The sequence below is a fragment of the Cryptomeria japonica genome, chromosome 6, assembly GCF_030272615.1.
Source record: "Cryptomeria japonica chromosome 6, Sugi_1.0, whole genome shotgun sequence".
NCBI classification, from domain to species: Eukaryota; Viridiplantae; Streptophyta; class Pinopsida; order Cupressales; family Cupressaceae; genus Cryptomeria; species Cryptomeria japonica.
In genome coordinates, this window is record NC_081410.1 from 205,293,390 (window position 1) to 205,315,795 (window position 22,406).

Genomic DNA, 22,406 nt, shown 5'->3' on the forward strand with positions numbered 1-22,406 from the left:
TGTATACATTTGTGTACTAAATCAAGTAGATAATCATGCTCCATTCTCAATGTAGAGAGAGATATAAAGGAAGAGATAGGTATAGAAAGAGGAAGAGAGCGAGAGATAGGAGTAAGGAGATAGAGGTATAGATGAAGATAGAGTTGAATGAGGAGGAGAAGGAGATGGAGAGGGAGAGGGAGAGGGATATAGAGAGAAGGAAAATGAGGAGATAAAAAGATAGAGGATAAAGGGGTAGATAAAGAGGGAAGGAGTAAATAAATAGAGAGGGAAGGATAGAAAGATAAATATAGAGATAGGAAGTGATACATAAAGAGAGGTGGAGGGAGAAAGATATAAGGGTATAGAGGGATGGAGAGGTAATAAGATATAGATAGAAGGAGAGATGGAAGAATAAGTATGAAGAGATAGAGGTAGAGAGGTAAAAAGATATAGGAGAGAGGAAGATAGATGTAGAGATGAAGAGGGAGACAAATGCATCAAGATATAGAGAGAGGTAGAGAGAGAGAGAGAGATAGGGGTGTAGAGAAGGAGAGATATAGAGAAAGAGGGAGGAGAGAGAGATACATATAGTGAGATAGAGTGATAGAGGGGGAGAGATAAATAGAGAAAAATAAAGAGAAGAAAAGATAGACAAATAGAGATGAAGAGGGGGAGAAAAATAGGGGAGATAGAGTGAGTGAGAGAGAAAGTGTGAGAGATGATTAAACCTCTAAATTGGGAAGATAATTAGGCTCCATTACCAATAGGCTCATGTTATGTTTGCAATAGAGAGAGATAGATATGGATGGGGGAAGAGTAAGAGTGAGAGAAAGATATGGGTGAGGAGATAAAGATATAGAGGATGATAAAGATAGAGTTGGAGATGGAGATGTAGAAGGAGAGAGATATGGAGAGGAGGAAAGGGAGAGATAAAGAGTGAGAGAGGAAAGGGACAAATAGAGATGGAATAGATACATTTATAGAGAGGGAAAGAGATGGAGCGATAGAAAGATAAAATTAGAGACAAGAAGTGTGATATGTAGAGAAAAGTAGAAAGAGATGGTGAGATAAAGATAGAGGGAGATATGGAATAAGAAATGTGGAAATATAGAGAGTTAAAGTTTGACATAGGGGAGAGATATAGATAGAGAAAGAGATGAACAAAGAGTAAGACATGAATATATATATATATATATATATATATATATATATATATATATATATATATATATATATATATATATATATATATATATATATATATATAGAGAGAGAGAGAGAGAGAGAGAGAGAGAGAGAGAGAGAGAGAGAGAGGAATGGATAAGGAGAGAGATAGGGAGATAGAGAGTGTATGACATTCAAATCTTGCTTGAGTATATGAGTATGTCCATAAGGAGATTCATTGACCAATTTGTAACTGGCATATCAACAAAGTTGATTACATAGTTTGACACCTAATATGGTGTTTGCAACACTAATTAATCTTTGTAGCAATGGAAAAAAAAATTAATAGAATATTAAATTATTTCTTATTGACATGTATAATTTCATTTTGTTTTTTGGTCATATATGCACTATCCTTTAGTCCCCTTATCTTCTTATACTTGTCAAGATAAAAGACATCTAAGGGATCAAAACATAAATTATTTCTAACTACGATATTCGACATGTCATTCATAATTGTACTAATTAGTAATTTGGAATTTGTAGTGGAGGGAGTCCCAAGAGAAGGAAATACTTGGAAATTACATAGGAATCATTTTTCATTGAATGTACATATGAACTTACAAAATATTTGTTGGTTTGACTCTATTGCAACTGATTCATTATATATTCTTTATTACTTTTCTTGTTTGTACTCGTTTCTCACCTTTGAGAGTCTTAAATTACACTATACCATTATTTTCCTTATTCCCATAATTAGTTTTCTTTAGTTTCACATACAACCTTACTATGAATATACTATTTTGATTATATGTTCTTGAATATTGATACAATATGAGGTCAAGTCCTCCTAAGGCCCATTCAACCTCACAACCTTCTAATAACTTTTATGTGCTAATAATTACATTCTAAAATGAATTAAGAAGCTTTCATTTTCTATCCAACAACCATATTAAGTTTAATTTAATCCAAATTGTTCTATTATATCTATACATTATTTTTAAACTTGATTATCAACTAAAAAAATAGTATTGCTATTATTAGAAAAAAATATTAAATTGCTAAATAAATAGCTATAAAATAATATTAAATTAATTTATTATTTGTTATATAATATTAAATAAAATAAAATAAAAATCGATTATTGATCTTAATAATTTAAATATCATATAAGTGTATAAAAAATATTATTTCTATAATTATAAATTAATGTTCATAAAAATACAAATCTAAATATATAAAATCTAAATGTTTATAAAAATAATAGTAAAATAAATAAAATTAATAATAAATAAAAAACTATATTAATATATAAGAAGTTTATTAAGTCAATAAATAATTAAATAAAATTCATCTTAATTTTCAATTTATTAGAATTTAAATATAAATAAAATATGTATAAAAAATATAATTAATATCAAACAATATGAATATTAAAAAAAATTATTATGCCTATTAATAAATAGAATACCTATAGAAAAAATAATTCTTGTAACCATTACAAATATGACATAAGTGACTTTTTTTTTTGAAATATAATTTATCATAAAAATTACACACATTTTAACTGTACATTCTCTTATTTAAATTAATTATAGTTATTTATTATATCATATTTTAATTTAACATAATACAACTTATTAATTATTTATATTATTATTATATTACAAATTAAATCACCGAAGATAAAATCAAAAGTGAAAATGCCTCTTTTTTCTTGGGGTATGTAAAAATAGATTCAAATTATTATGAGCTAATAAGTGCACATGCTCCTTTTCGCATCCAATTTAGGGATGAATAAAGTAACTTTAACAAAAGTAAATACATTAGAAACTTTACCTTTGTAACTGCAACAATCGACAACAAAATGTGATGGAGACAAACATGATGAATAGGCGAGATCCGTTCAATCGTCTTGTATGAGTACAAATGCCAAGACAGACATTGATTCCTTCAACTCATTCTCCTCAAATAAAGAGACACCTTTGGTGTAATTACTATATTAATAGTCAAATTTTGGTTATGTTTTAGGTCTATTTTGATTGAGTTGTTTTCCATGAATAGAGGGGAGGGTCTATTTTGATTGAGTCATTTTACATGAATAGAGGGGAGGGTCTATTTTGATTGAGGTGTTTTACATGAACAAAGGGGAAGGGCTAATGGTCTAACAAGGCTTTTTTGTTGGTATAGTAGTTGTGGTGTTTTAGTAGATAAATTCGATAAAATTTGTTCTTATTTTGAATGTAAATATATAAATTTATTAATCAATGGTTGAGGATTTTTTTGGTTAGTTACTTATTCATCCATCTTTTGATTGCACATTATTGTTATATTGAAGCTACTACAATATAGATTTTATGTCACTTCTTGTTACATTCTCCCCTTGTCCAATTTTATTTCATTACAAATGGTATTAAAGTGTTATCTACTTATGAGCCTAGGGATAATAGTTTGATGATGAATCTTATACATCATGATATATGTCCTTTAACCGATCACTTGGTGACTACATGTTAGAAACTGAAGCACAAATTCTTATTTTTAGCAGTGTTAGTAGTGAATTATACTTCAGAAGTTTTGTTTGTCCCTTGAGATGAGAGGCATTTTATTGGAGCAGTTGAGAGCTATATTACTGTCTTCAATGTCCAGTCTCTTTACAGTAAGAATTTATGAAATCCCTACAATTACTAGATCAGATCAATGTGTGTAGGCATTGTAGGGTTTTTCTTTTTTATCTTTTTTTTTATTATAAATATTTCATATTTGGGTATTTGGATTATAAAAGGATCCATTTTCAATGATAGAATAAGGGAAAGGATTCAATGGTTGAACATGTTCCAATAATTGTTATAGCATCTGTTGAAGTAATTTTCAACATTTTTAACAATATTGTACCAATAATTGTGACTTTAAAGTTGCTAGTGTTGATGATGGCTACCCATAATTGAATGAAATATAATCCTTAAACATAAAAAGAAACAAATCATGTGATGCCACATCAACTCACCAATAAAACATGACTTGGTGCATAACTATTGATCTCCACCTTTTGGGGCCTTTTTGGACACCTCAACAAAAAGCATCCTAATGTGGCATCATATTTAATGGTGTGGCCTTGAAAACTTAGTTATGAGTAGGGGACTTGCAAAGTAAGTTGTTATAAAAAATTGGGAGCAATTTGAAATTTTTATATAGGATTTTAAGAAGTGTGAAGCTAGGGTGCTCAACTACTAAGTCCTCTCCCCTAGGTTAGAGAGGAAAATATGGATCACCTGCTTAGTGTCCATCGCACAATTGTTGATTCTGATGCATGTGACCATATTTATTAATTAATTAAAAATCAAAATTTCATGTTTGGGGTCTAAATTTTTTATGGCTTTTAATTCTTTTTAATTTTAGTTTATATTTTATATTGAATTAATATATATGATCATATATGCATCCTCATATCTAGGGTCTAGAATTTGATAGTTTTTGAATATTTTTTATTTTAAATTATATTTTATAATTAAAAAACATGTCAGGCCTTGGATTTGATGATTTTTGGATCGGTCTTAATTTTAAATTATATTATTTAATTAATTAAAAAATAGTCAAATGAACATGATGATTGGATAGACATTGTGTGCATCACCATCTCATGTGTAGGACCTAAAATGGATGGTTTTTAGATTATTTTTTAAATTTTAATTTAAAATTTTGATGGATTAGATGATTTGATTTATATTAATATTACTTTTTTTTATTGATAAAAGTTTGATTTTTATTGATATTCAGAAGTAACTACAAAATATTATGATTGTGGCCTAAACCCACTGATTTATACATGTCATCATCAGGCCTCTAATAGTCCCTAGCTTAAAACCCACACGGGCCAAAAGATCATCCCCTTAACAAATTGCAACAAAAACACTACACTAAACTCCTATCCTTACATATAGCAACAACATATCAACCCAAAAGGCTGTAAATACAAACTAAGATGATTCATTTTGCTCTTTTATGGAGGAACATAAAGGTTTTTGATTATGTGTGTTGTGCTTCCTCCTCTTCTCTTCAATCCATCCTTGACTCTCTCGGTTGTTGCCCTCTCCAGCAACACAGTCTACACCACCCTTTTTTCCTGCAATATTTGAACACTTGGGGGGATTCCCTAGCCCTGAGTTCTTCTAGGCTAAATCAACCACCGAACAAAGGGTTTTACCACCAATGCCTACTCCAACTAGGGGTTTGGGAGAAGAGGAGGACACACATTAGGAGTAGGGGAAACCAACTTAACCTTCAAAGAAACTTGAGATCGATCCAAAACCTTGGAAGTATTAGGAGGAATGATGTAATGTTGAGCTTCTACACCAATCCACCATGCCAGCTTACTTGAGATCAGAGAACTCCCAAAACAATATTATGACAATGGGATGTTGAATGTTTAGTTGAGAAACAAACCCTACATCTGAAAGGAATTTTCTCATAATCTACTAGTTGTTTCTTACATCTGGTGCCCACCTTTAATAAAGTCTCAACTGAAAGGCCCTTGTCCAGATCCATTTCCACACAAATACAAGCACAAGTTGAATTTTGATAGTTGATGGTTTCAATGGAGGATCAATGATACCTACCAAGACCATTTCCAATGACCTTGAGACATTCCAGTTCCCAAAATTGAATGGGAAGATATGGAAGTCTCACCCACAAAAGTGCAGAAATAAAAATTTATGTGCGTGGGTCAAAATTTAGAAACCAAGGCTTCATACACAAAAAAATCTCCTTGATAAATCCAAGAGTCATTCTCTAGCACCATTTTCTTTTCTTTCTGGGTATCAAACTCCAAAATAAAGAAACCTTTGGCACATGAGAAAATATTGACTTCCCCTACCAAAAAATCCTTTCAACTTTTAGTAACCCAAGGGTGCAAATCACACAATTTTACCCATGTCTTTGTAAAGTGACAAATCAAAGCATGATCCATTAAAAAACCCTCCCTATCCAAAGCTAATTCATCTAAACAAATTTTTGGGGTAGATAAGGAAGAATGAATTGGAAAATGAGTGATGGAGCATAAGAGCTTTGAAGTTTTTCATAGGGTTTTGGTCAGGGGCTGGATTAGGGTTCCCAGAATCTAGCAATGGGCCATATCGCTCACGTATCATTATAAATATTACTTTTAACTATTAGTATATTTTATTTATTTGTTATAGAAAACTATATTATATTAATTTAATTTGTTAGGTATATTATTTAATAAGAAAATATACCTTTTAAAAAATTCTTTTATAATATTTAAAATTAAAACTAAAAATGGTATTGAATCATAAATGATATTTTTTAAAGAATAGTTTTAATTTTTAGAATATGCTATATTCTTGAATGGTAATTATTTTTTTAATATTTTCATTTTAATGATTTTAGTTTATTTATTTTATTGACAAACAAATTTTTTTTTTTCACAATTCTACTTAATTTTATATCAAATCTATAGAAACATTTATCCATCTCAAATGGGAGTATGAGAGTCAAGGATTTGGCACAATCCCAATCTCATCCCTTATGGTGTCAGGCCCTTTTACTTAGTAAGATTTGATCCTCGGTGAGCTCATTCAAAATCATTTATCTTCATGCCTAGACAAATGACCCATTATCAATTATAAGAATTAAGAAGTATAGTTTAACTTATGACTAATGCAAATCATTTATTAATTAATTTTTGAAATATAACTTTTTTACTTATACATTCTAAAATATTTTATTTTATACAAATAAATTATTTTGATTTCATTTCCTTTGTTTAACTAATTTTAAGATTTTTACATTCATTTTTCTATTCAATATTTTCACAAGTGTATATCTATTATTTAAGAATTAAAATACTAAATAGATGATATTTTTATTTTATCAATGAAAATGATCTAAGGGACAAACCCATTATATTATAACCAAAAAATTTACATGGGCTGATTTGATGAGGTTTATAAGAATACCACCAATTACAATATTGTATCTCAAGATTCAGAGAATCAATGTTACTAGTACAACCTATGGGCAATAGCCCACCAAGTTATTCTATTTCTACAAAGGTAGAGAGAAACCAAAAGGAGTATGTTGGCATGTTTGGCATAACAGATGCAGATGAAGAATGATAATTGAACTGGTAAAGGACTGTTTATGATAACATTGAGATGAAGAGATTGAGATTGCATGATTAGATGACTTTGATCAGTTATTTGTGTTGTCATTGATGGCAATTGATGTCTACTATGTTGTATTTTATCATCTTAGTCTTTTTTGTTTACCGGAAATTCCTTACCGGTATTGAGGACAGTGAACTGAGAATTAGGACTTTAACCAGTAAACGAGGAGATTTTTTGATTGATTCCGGCGATTGGTGATGATTGAAGTGTTGTTGTTTGGAATATGAGTTTGTATCATTGTAATATGTATCTGACGGGAACCGTATCATGTTTTGGTTATTGGAAGTCATGTTTATGATTTCTGTGATATTTTTGCTAGGGTTTAAGAAGGGTTTAAGGACCGGTAAAGAATTCTCTTAACCGGTAATGATTTTTGGTTTGGCGGTGATCTACATCAAGTTCATATGTTGGTGATGACGTGGCACAACCCGCGTGAAGTGTTTGAATTATATTTTGGCATGATCAAGATGGAATTTCTTGGGAATGTGGAAAGTGCTTAGCGGAATGAGCGAAGGGTTTGACTTTGTATCAGATCGTGTTGTTGTGATGAGTTACAATCATTCAACAGTTGATATTAATTTGTAATTGATTGTAATGATCCATATGATGATCTATAATGAGTTGTAAATATTTGTGATGATCTATGATGTAAGTCTTAGGATTTTGTAACTGACTAAGTTGAAAAGGTTATTTAGGTCGATATGATTGATGTTTGTAGTGTCGGTGGTTTTGAGAAGTGTGTGAAGTTGAACCAGAGTGTGAGAGATCTGCCAGAGTTTTGCAGATTTGAAGTAGAATTGGATATGATCAAGCAAGCAGTTAAGTGCTATACTTAGACCATTCACTGTTGTTTCTCTAACAATTGTAATAGCTAAAATCCCTTAACTAGGTAGGTCCTAACAGGCCTTACATTGTCTTAACCGGGTAGCTCAGCATCTGAGTGTTAAATCCTCTTGTGAGCTTGATCCTAACAGGTCATAGCTCCTAACAGGGCTCATTATCCAAATCCCTTAACCATGTGACTCCTAACAGGGCATCATTGTAAGTTTCTAATCGAGCTTGGCTCCTAATAGGGTGCATTCTGAAAGAGTGAAAAATATTTGTGGGTACGAATTCCCACCATGGTTTTTCCCTATTTGGGTTTCCACGTGGAAAACATGGTGTTCACATGGTGAATGTTTTTATGAGTTGTTATGTTTATTTCCAGTTAATGCATGGTAAATGAACACTTAATGTGGAAACATGATAAATTAGTTTAGCAGATGATTATCAGTGATTACCGGTACTGGTAAAGAGTTTATTGCTGGTTTATGATTGATTTGATAAATTTTTATACAGTTGAGTTTTCAGTTTGAAATTGTTAATACTGATTCACCCCCCCTCTCAGTATTAACTAGATCCTCTAAGATTAACAATTGGTATTAGAGCATTGGTGCTTTGTGTGCATAAAGCCTAAAAGCTTGAGGGAAAGATCCTAAAGAAAGATGATGAAGAAGGAGGGTCCCAAGTTTACCAAGGATAACTACCGGTTATGGAAAGACCAGATGAAGATATACATTAAAGGATTGGGTGCTCAGTATTGGAATAATGTGGCAAACAAGTATGTTGCTCCTACTACTAGCCCCTTGACACTAGATGAACTTAAAGAACAATAAGAAAACATTCAAGCCTTAGAAGCAATTGTAAGTACCTTATCTGATTCTGAGTATATAGATGTTCATGGATTAGAAACTCCATCTGAGGTATGGGAGAAATTAGAATTGATTTATGGAGGAGATGAACATGTTCAAAGAGATAAGGAAGAAAGTTTAAGAGGCAAATTTGATGACATGAAAATGGTTGATGGTGAGAACATTGCACAATATGGTCAAAGGATTAAATAAGTTGTAGGTGGTATTAAGAGTGTCAGAGATAAGATTGATGATGGTATTATTATTAGAAAAATGCTTAGAACTCTCCTACCACAATATGCTATTAGAGTTTCTACAATTCAAGAACTAAGATCTATTTCTAAAGATAAAGTCACTATTGATTCTCTCATTGGAAAGTTGATTGCATTTGAGTTAAACAGTTTTGATAACAGTGTTTCAAAACTATTTGAATCTGTTTTTAAAGTTTCTGTTACCGGTACTTTTGTTAGGAAAGGAAAGGATATTTGTCATGATCATGACTGTAGGTCGAGTCATGGCGGTAGCAGAACTAAAGATGATAATGAAGATCATTTGATGAAACTTGAGGCACTATTGGCTAAAAGGTTTCCTAGAGGCACTGGTAAGTATAAAGGTAAATTACCCTTGAAGTGTTTCTCTTGCAATAAGATTGGACACATTGTTGCTAACTGCCCTAACACTGATAAGAAAGAGAAGTTCATAAAATTTAAAGGAAAATGATAGAAACATTTCTATGTTGCAGTGGATGAAGGTGTGACTGATGAAGAATCCGAAGAAGATGACAATGAGGAGATAGTGTTTGTTGCTGTGAAGGAAGATTTGATTGATGAAAAGGCATTGGTGTCTCACATGGATAGTAGTGATGAATGGATAATAGATAGTGGTTGCTCACAACACATGACCGGTGATAGAAACAAGTTCTTATCACTTGAAGAATTTGATGGCGGTGTGGTAAGATTTGGTAACAACTCACCCTGCATGGTTAAAGGTAAAGGAACTATTTTATTAAATGGAAAAAGCAATGCCGATGATGTCTTTTGCGTTGATGGTTTGAAACATAACCTTTTGAGTGTTGGTCAATTAAATGATAAGGGTTATCTTCTAGAATTTCAAAGTGGAGTGTGTGCAAGATTCTTGGAAATAATGGAGAATTGATTGCTACTGGAAAGCAAACAAGAGGTAATCTTTTTCATCTGAATACTTATGTGATTAGTTGTTTGGTGGCAAAGATTGAAGACAGCTAGTTATGGCACAAGAGATTTTGTCATGTGATTTTTGACAATTTGATAAAGGTTAGTAAGTCTAGCATTGTGAGAGGTTTTCCCCAGCTTGTTAAATCGAATAATGTGTTATGTAAATGCTATCAGATGGGTAAGATGACTTATGTATATTTCAAAAGTAAGTCTTTCTCTTCATAAAATATTCTTGATTTGGTTAATACTGATCTTTGTGGTCCTATGAGGACTAAGAGTTATTTTGGTGATAGATATTTCATGATTTTCACTGATGATTTTTCGAAGATGATGTGGGTGACTTTTTTGAGAGAAAAGGAAGAGGCATTCAATAAATTCAAAGCATTCAAATATTTAGTTGAGAAAGAAACCAGGAAGAATTTGAAATGTCTGAGATCTGACCAGGGAGGAGAATTTACTTATGATGAATTTGTGAAATTTTGTGATGAACATGGAATCAAGAGGTAGATGTAAGCTCCTATAACTCCACAACAGAATGAGATATTAGAGAGAATGCATAGAACAATTGTTGAAGCTTCTAGAATCATGTTTATTCAAGGTGAAGTACCAAAAATGTTTTGGAGAGAAGCAGTTAGCACTACTGTTTACACTTTGAACCGGGTATTTGTCAAGAGAGGTAACAAAAAAACACCTTATGAATTATGGCATGGCAAGACTCCTACTGTAAGTTACTTTAAAAAATTTGGGAGTAGATGTTTCATTAAATGTGATGATTACACTGGGAAGTTTGATGCAAAGTGTGATGAAGGTATTTTTCTCGATTACTCTATGAAGAGTAAGGCTTTCAAATGTTATAACAAGAGAACAAAAAAGATCATTGAGAGTGCTAATGTGAAGGTAGATGAACTTTCTGAGAAATCCGATGAGACCAACAGATCTGAACCTAAAAAAGATGAAGATAAACTTGCATTTATTGAACCAGAGGTACAAAAGAATGATGAGCAAAATAATGCAGAAATATGTGCTCAACCGGTAAATGAAGATAGTGATGAAGAAGATGAAGAACGTGAAGCAGAAGGCACAACACCGAAACCGGTAATACCAAGGTATGTCAAATTGAATCATTCAGAAGAATAAATTATTGGAGATAAGAATGTTGGTGTATAAACAAGAAGGAAAATCAGAGAAAAATCCTATCTGATTTCAACTATTGAACCTAAAATAGTAAGAGAGGCATTGAAAGATGATGATTGGATCAATGTTATGAATGAGGAACTAGATCGGATAGAGAAGAACAAGACATGGACACTTGTTCCTAGACCAAAAGACAAGATTGTTATGGGCACTAAATGGGTCTTTAGAAACAAGTTGAATAAAGAAGGCAAGGTTGCAAGAAATAAAGCAAGGTTGGTATACAAAGGCTATGCACAAGAAGAAGGAGAATATTGTGGTGAAACCTTTGCACCTGTGGAAAGATTGGAAGGAGTAAGAATGCCACTTTCTTATGCTGCATTTAAAGGCTTTAAGGTCTACTAGATGGATGTTAAATCATCTCTTCTTAATGGCATCCTTGAGGAAGAAGTGTACATAGAACAACCAAATGGATTTTCTTTGTCTGAGGATAAAGATATGGTTTGCAAGTTGCATAAGGCACTGTATGGATTGAAGCAGGCACCGAGGGCATGGTTTGAAAGATTGCATGCACACCTGATTAAGATAGGATTCTAGTGTACTGGTGAGGACAGTAACATATATCTTAAGACTGATGGAGAGAAAGTATTGATAGCTGAAGTATTTGTAGATGATATACTTTTTGGAGGCGATGATGATTTATGTATGGTGTTTGCTAAGGAGATGAAGAAAGAACTTGAGATGTCTCTTATTGGTGAGATTAAGTTTTTCATTGGGTTGCAAGTCTAGCAATCAGATGGTGGAATATTTATCTGTCAAAGTAAGTATGTAAAGGAAGTGTTGAAAACATTTGGCATGGAAGATTGTAAATCGGTTAGTACTCCGATGGTGACAGGTTGTAAATTGTCTAAACAAGATGATTCACCCTCTGTTGATTAAAAAAAATACAGGTCCATGATTGGTAAGCTACATTATGTTGTTCACATTCAACCTGATATTGCACATGTTGTTGGTTTGGTTGCTAGATTTTAGAAGGATCCCAAGGAGACTCACTTAGTAGCAGTGAAAAGGAAATTTTGATACTTGAAAGGCACAATAGATTATGGTTTATGGTATCCTTATAAAAATGATTTTTATTTGAAGGTGTTTACTGATGCAGATTGGGCAGGCAATGTTGATGACCAGAAAAGCACTACCAGTAGAGCTTTTCTTCTTGGAGGTATATTGGTTGCTTGGACAAGTAAGAAGCAAACTTGTGTTTCACAGTCAATAGCAGAGGTAGAGTATGTTGCAACATCAATGAATTTCATGTAGGCAATCTAGATGAGACATGTGTTAGAAGGTTTTAAACTTGATATGTCTGAACCAGTAACTATTTATTGTGACAATACAAGTGCAATTAATATTTCAAAAAATCTTGTGTTACAAGTAAGGACAAAACACATAGAATTGAAATATCACTTTCCGAGGGAGAGAGTCTAGGAGAAGCAAGTAAGAATGGAGTATGTGTTTAGCAAAGAACAATTAGCAAACATTTTCACAAAACCTTTGCCGAAGAATACCTTTGAATACCTCAGAGGTAAAATAGGGGTCAGACCCCTACTCAAGAAAAACTAGGATGCAAAAGATGCATCAATCTAGTGGACTTAATGAATATTCTTCACTGTGGATTGATGAAATGGTGGCTACTCCGCAGGGGAAGAAGCTTAGATGAGTTTGTAGACATGTTGAAGACAACAACAACAACAACAAATTTGATGATAGGTGATGCTTCTGCACCTTTGGCATTGTTGTCAATGGGGGAGAAGATATATATTAGCCTAAGGAGGAGAAGTAAAATTGAGCAGGTGAAGGAGTGGTACCAGTAGATGATGTTCAACAGAAGTGTGAAGTGCAGCAAAGAAGTTCCAGATCTGAGAAGAATGATTTATCTCCTTGTTTCAGATTTTCGGTCGTCCACATTAAATGGCTCTTTCCTTATTTGCTCGCCAATCTCTGCAATCTAATTTGATTTTGCATATTGATCAGATCTAATTTCTTTGTCCATTGCTGTCAGCATTAAATGTGTCTCTTTGTCTTCCAATAATTCTCTGTATTACTATTTTTAGGAATCTGTCTGCCTGTCAGATTTGATACCCTTCCAAACGATCTTCTTGAGCCACACACCTATCTACATTCGTCAAGCTCCTGCTCTGATTGGATCAACAATTGCCTCATTTGAAAGCACAATCTATGTAGTTACCGACTTCTTCACGTTAACATTTGTTAGTGACTATCTAGAAGCCACGTGTCTTCATATTCATCGTCCAAATCACCTAGTCAAACTTGGTTAACCACCACTTGCACCCCTGTGTCTATCGGGTTGCCAATGTGGCATCAAAACATTCTTCCATATCATCCAGTCAACCTTGGTCAACAATCTACATGGATACTTCATCTATTAGGCTGCATACAACTCTACAATGCAACTAACACGAGTGTTGACAACCCTCCTCGTGGGCCCCAACATGAACACATGCTCCTCCACTTTGGAATGACAACTCATCCACTCGGGGCTCATTGAGCCAGAGTGCACCACCTTGTCGAGTGTCGAGCACCTGCCATGTCATTTACCACATCAACCGCTCGAGGCTCAGCCAACTGCAGAAGACTTCCCCATCAAGTGTTGAGGATCCATCATGTCATGGCCACATCACCCACTTGGGACCACTTGGGGATCGGCCAACTGTAGAAGACTTCCCTACCGAGTGCCAAGGATGCGCCGTGTCATCGCTACATTAGCCACTCGGGACCACTCGGGGCTTGGCCAATCGTAGAAGACTTCCTTGTCGAGTGTTGAGTGAAGCAGAGGGCCCCACACACACAACATACCAACCACCCAGAGACCCACAAATAACAAGACATTCAAGGTTGGCTATTTTGTGGAAGTGTTGAGATCACCTTACACCCATCGACGTGGGGACCACTTACTTCCGCACATTCATTTTCCATCTTGATCAAAGTGGGGTCAACTTTCCAAATCAATGGCTATCATTGTATCGTGGCCACTCCCTTTGTGACACAAAATATCCTCATGAAAGAACGTTGATCATTGGATTTGATAGTGATGGATACAATGCTTTATGCCACACTGATAACACATGCGACTAACACGACTTGAGCAAGATATGACTAACATAACATGAGCGATAGCACAGTGTGTTATGCATATATCAATTGTACCATGAGCGAGATGTGGCTAACACAACATGAGTGATAACACAGTGTGTTATGCACATATCAATTGTACCGATGAGCGAGTAACACGACATGTTAGTCATCCTGCAACCATACTTTCTTTGAGTAATACCAAATCACCCAATTCAATTCCAACCGGAAAGTCTGTGTATTGCTTGTCTAATTACACATCCCAATGGTATACTTCATGCATTCCTTTTGTATCCTCTATGTGACTATCACATTGTGTTGCCCATGTCTACAACTGTAAGTGACATTGTTGACATCAAGGACAACATCATGCCAACATATATTTATCTATGTATCTCTCTATCTCTCCCCATCTCTTTATATTTTTCCTATCCCTCTCTACCTCTCTACATCACCTCAATATATACCTCTCCCTCTCCTCTCCCTCTATATATTAAGCTATCTCTCCCTCTCTCCCCCCACTTCTTTTCTCTCCCTCTCTCTAGCTCTCTCCCTCTCCCCTATTACATCTATCTCTCTCCTTCTCTTCGTGTTCTCTCCTCCCTCTTCTCTCTCCCTCTCTCTCCCCCCATCTATTTATTTCTCTCCCTCTTGATTTATATCTCCACCCTCTTTCTATCTCTCCTTCCCTCTCTCTCTCTCCCTCTCCCCCCCTCTCTCTCTCAATATATATCTTCCTATTTCTCTTCTCACTTATCTTCATCTCTTCATCTATAGGTGTATTTGTACTTCTCTCTACATCTCTCTCCCTCTCCCCCCCTTTCTCTATATCTCCTTATATCTCCATAGCTCTCTATAACTCTATCTCATCATCTATATCTCTCCATCTCTCCCTCTCCCTCTTCCTCTTCCTATATGTCTCTATCTCTTCATCTATACCTCTCCTCTCCCTCTCTATATCCTTATATCACTCTATCTTTATCTCTCCCTCTACCTTTCCCTATCTTTCTATCTATTCAACTCCTCCTTCCTCTCGCTCTATCTTCATCTCTACCTTTACTTTCACTCTCTCTCTCTCTAGGCATGTCTCCTTCTCTCTCTCTCTCTCTCTCTCTCTCTCTCTCTCTCTCTCTCTCTCTCTCTCTCTCTCTCTCTCTCTCTCTCTCTCTCTCTCTCTCTCTCTCTCTCTCTCAAACACCATCATATGCTAAATGACCTACCAATTAAACTTTATACTGAATAAATGCATCGAAAATAATAGACCATTTTTTTTTCTCTAGTTGACCTTCCCCACGTCTTCAATACCCATTGCACACCTAGGTGCAATTGCTAGTTTATAGTCTAAATGCACAATTCTGAAAATTTTCAACTATGAAAAATAATTTGTGACTATTTCTTCTTAAAACAATTAGACGCTTATACAAGGGGATTTCAAGATCCACTACAATTAAACAATTGTTTGTGCAATTATATAGGCTCTATTAATTTTGTGGTAGAATAATTGTGAGTTGAGATTAAAATTGAAATGTGAATTACATATTTTTATTTATTTATTAGTGAATTGCAATTATATTTATTATTATATATTATATAGTATATATATATATTTTTTGATCGATAATTGGCCGAAGCCTATATAGCTTTTGACTGCAGCTATGAACCAATGGGGACACAGTAGGGGGCCCCATCCCCCTTACATATCTTTGAATTATTATTATTATTATTATGTTTTCTTAGATTGCCCCAAGACCTTCCCCATCCTATGGAAGGCCAAGGGTCATAACTTATAATTCCACTTCAGATGTCCCTATTGGGAATTGAACTTGGGTCTCCACAGTGAGAACCCAATGTTTTAACCAATTAAGCTCAACCCCTTGGACTATATTATATAGTATATTATTTATCTAAAAACCTTTTTTTTATTATGTTATTATTTTAAATTCTTTTATAAAACATAATAAGAATTAATTAGAGAGGGAATTATTTAAAAAAGTTAATATAATTTTAATTATTATATAAATCAATTTTCTTTTATACTAGTTAAAAATTGTACTTTTCGTCTTCTCTTATATTTCTAAGATTTAATTTGTTTCAATTTGAATTAGAATAAAAATTATATAGATTATATAATTATTTAATTGAGAGTTAGAAATATATAAAATAAAATTTTAATTTATTAAATATTATTTTCTACTCTTTAATAATTATACATATTTTAATCAATTATTTATAACTTTATTTTGAGACAATATTTTTTCTAATTTCCACGTATTTAAATTTTTGAGCTAAATAAATATTTAATAAGATTACTGTAATAAAAATAACTGAATTAAAATCTTAATTTTGTAAAAATGAAATTAAGTTATAAATTTATCATAATTATTATCAATTATAATTTTTTTTCATAATTATAACAAAGATTAGAGTACAATATATTTATCATTACAATAATGATGCAAGTGCATCTTACTTGTCAAATCCATGATCGACTTTTATATGTCAAAAGATTATTAGAGGAAGCTAGTTTCATCCAATTTTAGTTTGATTCATGATATTTAGTGTTTTCTAGAAGATATCTACTTAGTTAGGAAGTTTTGATATATTTGGCATGTAATAGAATGACTTAGCTAAAGTAGGGAGATTGTTAGATAAGTTAGGAAGAGATAAATTTGTAATATTTGGTTCAGGAGTATCATTCATAAATATATGAGATTTTGATGCAATAAGCAGAGGAGTGTAATACCAGTCAAAGGTAAAGAGCACCCAATGGTAGAAGATTTTGCAAACCTAAGAAGTCATCGTATGAGAAAGCATGTTGTAATACTTGGATAAGTAGATTAGTAATGGGGAAATTTTGCAAATCAAAGAAGATTCATATATTGTGATTTTAAGTTCTGAAGTCCAAATAAGGTTGAAATGCCAATATTAAGTTCTAGGTTAGTATGTTTATAAATTTAGATGTAACATAGGTTACACATCTAAAAACCTTCGATGAAGAAAATTAATTTGGTCTTGTTGATAATTAAAATTGTGTATTAGAAGAAGATTTTTTGTCAGCTTTATATTACTATTAGTATCTAAAAATGAAGCGGGCTCCCTGTGTGTGAGAGAAGACTTTCTTTGCCAAGAGATGGTGCTCAGAGTATGTGGAAGAGGATGAGGTCGAGGAAGACAATTTACAAATGAGGGTGCAAATGCTAAAATTTTAGAGGAGATCAAGAATCTTAGGACAAGACTATGGGACGTTGAAATATCTTAGATGAGAGGCATAGATCAAGGAGATGTCAATGAGGAAGAATTAGTCGCAAGATAAGTGGATACAAATGTAGTTGTCCCAGAAGAATAAGAGAGGGGAGAAGATATAATGATCAAGGCTATTATGGGAATCAGTTCCAAACCTAAGATGGAGATTCCTATGTATGAGGGTAGCCTAAAGCCTTAAGAACTTATTGCTTGGATTGATGCATTAGAAAAGTACTTTGAAAACATCAAGAAGTGGATGATGAAAAAAAGGTGAAATTTGTTGTTACAAGGTTGAAAGGTTACACATCCATTTGGTGGGATGGAGTATAGAAGGAGAGGATAAGAAAGGGAAAGTCCAAGATGACTAATTGAGGCAAAATGGTTACAAGATTGAAGAGTAAGTTCATACCTAAAATCTATCAAAGTCGTATATTTAGAACACTTCAAAATCTAAGACAAAGAAACATGTCTAGAAAATATTACATAGAGGAGTTCTATAGGATAACTATAAGAGCAGTTAATGTAGAAGATGACTTTAGAAAAGGTAGCAAGGTATCTTAATGGACTGAAGTTCACCATTCTATATGAGATCAATATTGTTTCTCCTAGATCAGTTGATGAAGATTTTCAAGTGCCACTCAAGGTAGAGTAAAATCTTTCCAATAATAAAAATTCATACTCAAGAAAAGGGTCAAAACCTTTAGAGATAGATGACAATATGGAGGTAGGAGGTAGCTACAATCATCTCAAGAGGAGGCTAGCAGCTCACAAATTTTAAGAGGATGCTATGCATCAAGAGGAATAAGACCTTACCAAAGTGGAAGAGGAAGGTTTTAATGGTAAGTGTTTTAGATGCAATAAATATGCAGGTCATAGATCATATAAGTGTGAAAGAGGTAGAAGAACCCGTGGTTTATGAATATCCACTTGAAGTTGGTGAATCACTCTTGATGAAGAGAGCATTACTCAAACCCAACAAGGAAGTCATAGAACCACCTCAAAGGAATAATTTTTTTAGAACATGGAAGAGTAGAGGAAAATGCTACAAAGTGATCATAGATAGTTGGGGTACATGCAATGTTGTTTCAACAAATATGGTGGAGAAACTAGGCTTGAAAATGATAGTGAACCCAACCCTATCCCTTATTAAATATTGTGGTTGAAAAAGGGGCATCAACTCTTGGTCAATGCAAGGTGGATTTTCAAATACGAACTTTCAAAGGTTAGGTGTTATGTGATGTTATGTCCATGGATGTTTGTCACATTCTGCTTGGGAGACCTTGGAAGTATGATGGGAAGGTTATGCATAATGGGAAGTAGAATACTTATACTTTTGAGAAAGATGGAAGAAAGCATACTCTTACACCCCTAAAAGAAGAACATATTATTTTCGAACCAAGCTCAAAATTGTTGCTAATGAATGGTAAGGATTCATTACACTGAATGAAGAAGGAAAAGGTAATTTTTCTTTGAAAGGAAATCGTAGATGTATAGTCACTAGTACAAAGTTGATTAATTTGCCTCAAGAAGTTCAAGATATGTTGAATGAGTATGTAGATATAGTATTGGATGATCTACCTCCATTGAGAAATATTAGCCAACATATAAACTTGATTCTAGGAGAAAATATTCCAATTAAGGCAATTTACATGATGGTTGCAAAGGAGGATGAAGAAATCAAGAAGCGATTGCAAGAATTATTGGAGAAAGGATAGATAAGGAAAAATTTAAGTCCTTATGTTGTTCCACTATTTTTGGGTCCTAATAAGGATGGAGGTTGGAAAATGTGCACATTCTAGAGCCATCAACAAAATTACTATCAGGTATAGATTCCCTTTCCCAAGAATTGATGATTTTTTGGATTGTTTGACTGGAGCCAAGTATTTTTCCAAGATAGAATTAAAAGGTGGCTATCATCAAATTAGAATTAGAGAGGGTGACGAGTGGAAAAAAATCTTTAAGACAAACGATGGGCTCTATGAATGGCTAGTTATGCCATTTGGCTTAACCAATGCTCCAAGAACTTTCATGAGGCTTATGAATGAGGTGCTTACAACTTTCACAAGTTTTTCATAGTATATTTGGATGAAATCGTGGTATATAGTCAATCAAATGAATAACATATTAAGCATTTAAGAAGAGTATCACACGAGTTGTATGAAGAAAATATACTAATTAATCTTAAGAAGTGTACTTTCTTGAAGACATAATTGATCTACTTGGAGTTTGTGATATCACAAGGATTGACGATGGACAAGGAGAAGATAAAGGAAAACATCGAATGGCCTATTGGAACTTAGAAAATTTTGTCAAATTTTTTAAGGCCCGAGTTCGAAATTTTGATTTTTGCACTCAAAAGGTACCCTGCTAAGTAAGACCAAGTAGCTCACTTTGAGAGCCTATAATTTTGCAACCCTTGATTATCATGCAAAATCCTCTTGGGGGAGTGTTGAGCACCTTTGTAGGATTCGTATACCTGATTGCAACCCCCATGATCATTTTTTATGTATTTTTGATTCCCTTGTTTAGAGGTCCAAAAGTTGGTTTGTTGCTTGCATATACTTGAATATTTTGAGTAAGCCATCTTTGAGGCATTGCATCTTTGCACCAGTTAATCATTAAGCCCAACTTGTTGGAAACCAATAACACTGAGAGGGGGGGATGAATCGGTGTTATACTAGAATAAAAGATTTTAGCCTTAGCAAAACATACATACACCAACCGGTATAAACAGAATTGAAAGAAGTAATGCAACCAATAAGCCAAACACATAAAAGAGAACCATAACACACAAATTTATACGTGGAAAACCTTAATGAGGAAAAACCATGGTGGGATTTGTGACCCACAATATCAATTCACTGGCCATATGAAGAGATATTACAATATATGATGGGCCTGCACTTGCAGGAAGGCTTACAACCTAGAGCACACTGCTCATCACAAAAGGAACCTCACCGACTACATAACAATACATACAACAATCCGGAGAAAAGTGAACTGCTTAGTATAGCATCTCCTATGCTAGACTACAGTTCCGGTTTAAGCTCTGTCTGTTTTGGTTAAAACACTAAACCTTAGTACCAGAATAACCCTTACAATGAATTCCTCACATACATAGTCTCTCTGATATATTTCGTATTATATTATAACCTTATCCATCCATATCAAAAGTGATCTAATCAATCTCCCCTATATACCCTATACAAATTTATTCCTTATGTCGGCTTACAAGGATATATAAAATATCATATTACATGTCGGCCTCCAATACCGATATCCTTTACCATACCATGCCGGCCTACATTGTCAGTGATCAAAGAAATCTTCTATCCTGTCGGTGCCGATGTAGAGTCTGTGAAGTGCCTGTCGGTACACCATATTAAGTCTGAACCCAAAAACATGTTGCCATCAATGACAACATAATGAAACCTAACCAGTAGAGTGTCAATTGCCAACAATCTCCCCCTTTGGCATTGATGGCAACACTCATGTGAAAAATGGTCATGGTTTCAACTGCTGGTTTCACCCTACCCTGCTCCCCCTAAGCTGAATATGCAAAATGCTCCAATACTCCAAAATTCCAAAAACTCTATAACTCCCCATAATGTATGCAACCCTTCATTCTTTTTCACATGTATACTACTCCCCCTTTGACATCAATGCCCAAAAATTGTAAAAATAATGTCAAAGAATGATAACTGTACACTTAATACCTGAAAAAAAAGTGTCTTACCAGAGCTTGACCAATTTCAAGATTTCTAGGTAAGCTTTCTCCAATAACTCCACATAAGTATCCCAACCAGTTTTGAATGTGTCGGAGATAGATACAAGTCCACTCAGTAAATTTGTAATTGATTCTTTCTCATTAACTTCCGTTGGTGTGGGCTTACCAAGCATATCCATGCATTCCCTCTTACGTACACCAAGTGAATCCAATCTTGGACTCACCAAACCTCTAAGACTTCTGGCTCTCCGAATGATCTTATCTCTTTCTTTTTCAAGAGAAGAAATTTGATTCTCCAAAGTCAATATTTTTCCATCAATAGATGTGGTCAGTGAAGTTAGTCCATCAAAAGAGTTAGCAATACTAGCAATTTTGTCTTGTACCTCTTTTATCGTTTCATCCACTTTTGCTGTAAGAATCTTTGTACTGCAACATACTCTGTATATATTAGTACCTTGTTTCAAAGAATTTTCTATCAAAATTAACTTCTCCTCAATCTTTTTCTTCTCTCTGTCAATGATCTGATCAAAAGCGGCTCTCTTAGCCAAAGTGAATTTTTCAAGTGCTAGTTGATTAGAGATCTGTTGTAATGATTGAAAATATTTAGAGATGTGTTATGTTATTATCTTAAGCTTGTCGAAAGGGATTGCTTCATTCCCAATCTTACATTTCGGGACCAATCTATGCAAAACAGTTATGGATTGATCTATAATCCCTTTGTCTGTGGTTCCCTCCTTCATCAATTTCTGGGTAGCCATCATCATCAGTTTTGTGGGACTCATCTCTGTGATGTTTTTCTTTTCCAGTAGAGAAGTGTCAATTGTCAATAATGATGTGCCAGCAACTGGTTCCCTACCGAATTCCCCTATTTTCTCTGGTGATTTATCCTTTATTACCTCCTTGCTTGCACCAGTGGCTTCACCACTTGGTGCAGTCTGTGCAACTACCGATTCCTCTCTAGGAA